At 41.8% G+C, this 3,084-nt stretch overlaps 1 non-coding gene across 1 annotated transcript; it reads right to left on the bottom strand.

The window, feature by feature from the left end:
• Positions 1–682: 682 nt before the first annotated feature.
• LOC122068378 lies at positions 683–789 on the bottom strand. Its single transcript, XR_006137105.1, has one exon. It is a non-coding gene; the product is annotated as a small nucleolar RNA R71 (small nucleolar RNA).
• Between the last annotated feature and the right edge of the window lie 2,295 nt (positions 790–3,084).

Genomic DNA, 3,084 nt, shown 5'->3' with positions numbered 1-3,084 from the left:
GAGGTCGTCATGCCTCACAGTATGATAAAGACAGGTTTCGCCCTATAGCAATACCTCAAGAATTGAATTAAGTAACCCCGGATCCTTGCCTGTGAGCTCCCAAAAATCCAAAAATATATATATATATATATATATAAATTTCCATTCTTTTGTACTTGTCTTATTCTAGTTGTGGTTAGTTTTCTATTGCATGACTGCTAGGTGGGTACATAATACTGAGAATCAGATAGAAAGAAGAAATCCAATAAGTAGTGACCCTATACCTTTACTCTCCTCAATACTTTTTATTATAAGAGAACTAAACCAATAGCAAAAACCTCCACCTAATTCTTTGAAAGATAGGTTCTACCCTGCTAAAGCAGCCCAACCTTCCTGCATAGCTCTACCACAAGCTCAGGGCAATAATTTTCAGCTAAAATCTTAGCACATCACTATGTTGCCCCACTTCCATAGGCTGATATCTAAGGATGCATACCTATTTTTAAGGGAATTTGAAGAGGTATGTGTTCTAATTAAAGATCCAACAGCTTTCTGATGATGCTATTAAGCTTAGGTTCATCATTTTTGCATTGAAAGACCAAGCCAAAAGTGGTTGTATGGGTTACCCACAAATTCCATAACCACATGGGAAAAATTCATAGTTGTTTTTCCCAAAATGTTTTTCCCAACTCACAAGACCAATAAGCTTAGAAGTGATATCCTTCAATTTAGCCAAAAGCCTAGTGACTCTTTTTCCAAACTTATGGAGAGATTCAAAGACCTACTCCAAGAATGCCCTCACTATGGCCTAGACCGATGGCATTTATGTTAAATAATTTATGAGGGTATTGATTAACCAACTAAGCAAATGATACAGTCTATGTGCCCTGAGGGATTCACAACCTTTATAGATGAAGGAAAGGCATGAGAATTCTTACTTGACTAAGCTGACAAAACCCGTGAGTGGAAATTAACCCAAAAGAGTGAAAGAACCATAGGAGGGAAAGGATATTTCTTTGGATGGAATAGTAACCAAGGAAGCCCAATTGGATAGCCTAATCAAGAGGATTGAGGCTATTATTTCTAGAGAGCCACAATCAGTCAATATGGTTAAGATGTGCAATTGGTGCCAGTCTCCTAGACATGTTATAGAAAAATGCCCTAACACCTTTGTGGGCACGTCCAATGATAGTGTTAATGTCCTATATCAGAATAATCCATATAGAAACACTTACAATCCAAGATGGCGAAATCACCCAAATTTCTCTCTGAATCAGAGCAACCAAGCAGGCCCTTCTAATTTCTATAGTTAAAGTTAACCTGGACCCCAAAGGCCTCCCTTTGCACAACAACCTTTTGCCCCAAATACTTTTCCTAGGCCAAATGTAGGACCTCAGGCTAGTTTTCCTAGGCCCCCATCTCCTATCATCTTGTCAACAATCCCCTGGGTTTACCAACACTGGAGAGGCAAGTAGAGTAAATGATTTGGAAAAGAATATGACCCTCCTCATGACAAGCCATCAAAATCTTACGAGAGAACTCTCCCAAGTTATCTTAATTTTGCGTGAGAGGGAGAAAGGAATGTTGCCTAGTCAACCAGAGCCTAACCCTAGGCCTCATTGGCATGTTAGTTCACAAGCACCAACTAATGCACCACTAAATGTAATACAAGGTCAAATCCAACAAGGGCCCTCCAACCAATGTAATGTTATTTATGCCCTTAGGAGTGGCAGAGAGTACCAATAGAGTGTTCCTAAATCTTTCCCATCCATTACTCCTATTAACTCTCCTTCTATTGTGGTGTAGACACCCAATTTTGTCACCCTCCCCTGGCTATAATAATATATGGATCTTGGATGTGACCGTTCACCTCTGATCAACAGAGTTGATAACTGACTGAGGTAACTATTCCCAGGAGCATTCCATACTCACCCAAAATTCCAAAAAAACCTATGCAAGAGAAAAAAAGGGTCCAATTATAACATTTCATGTATGAAGGAATCCGATTAAAGTGACTACACAGATACATAGTACTCAAAATTACAATTCCAACGATATATGGTACGTTAAAATCGGATTATCGAATCTTCCACAATCAGTCTCAGAAGTCATACCTTGAGTGCCCAAACCCCACCCATGCGAGGCCCACATGCATTTAGTCAAGCCCCGTGTGCACCCAACCAAGCCCCGCGTGCACCCGACCAAGCCCCGTATGCACCAGACCAAGCCCCATGCATATCCGACTGAGTTTCAGCACCCATGTCAGAGCCCCAGCACCCATGATTGAGTTCCATCACCTATGTCAGAGCCCCAGCAACCCTACTAGACCTCCAGCACCTCTATTGAAGCTCCCACATCCCCGTCAAAACCTCTAATACCCCACCGGTGATTGAAATCCCTCTTCTGGTGCTTAATTTCACCCCATTGGTTTAAAAAAATTACTTTTTGCTACCATTGGTTAAAGAATTTTCTCTTTCCTCCCTATTGGTCCAAAAATTTTATAAATACCCCCTCCCTTTGATTTTAGACACCACAACAGCCTAAGTCTCTTAGTGAGCAACCCATAGTACAGAAGCTCTGCCCTCTCTCCTCCCCTCCCCTTTGAGGTTTTCCAAGTTTTTGGAGAGATCTTCATACGATCCAAAGTGTTCTTCAGATGTTCGAAGTGTTCTTCGGGCCTTTGGGGCTCTTCAATCCTTTGCTTTCTTTGAGTGAGATTTTTAGGAAAATTTTCCTCTTAGCCCTCCCATAGCCTATCCCTTGCAGAAGCTCTGTCCGAGTGCCACTTTAACCTAGCCCTCCCATAGCCTATTCCAGCAAAAGCTCTGTCCAAGTGCCACCTCAGCCAAAACTCGAATGTAACTCATCCCTAGTGGAAGCTCTGCCAGAATACCACCTCAACCTATGCCCAGAAATAGCCTTCCCTAGCTAAAACTCTATCAGAATTCAAATCCGAAAGTAACGGTTCCTAGCCAGAACTTTGTCTGAATATTATCACACTCAGCATCTCTTGAGAAAGGAAGTTGGAGGTCAAGACCATCTTCCCCTAGGCCAGAAGAATCCACAAGAAAGTTTGTACTAGCATCAATTAGGGGGTCCACCCCT

The sequence above is a fragment of the Macadamia integrifolia genome, unplaced genomic scaffold (assembly GCF_013358625.1).
Source record: "Macadamia integrifolia cultivar HAES 741 unplaced genomic scaffold, SCU_Mint_v3 scaffold378, whole genome shotgun sequence".
Taxonomy (NCBI): domain Eukaryota; kingdom Viridiplantae; phylum Streptophyta; class Magnoliopsida; order Proteales; family Proteaceae; genus Macadamia; species Macadamia integrifolia.
This window is presented reverse-complemented; position numbering and strand designations above follow the sequence as displayed.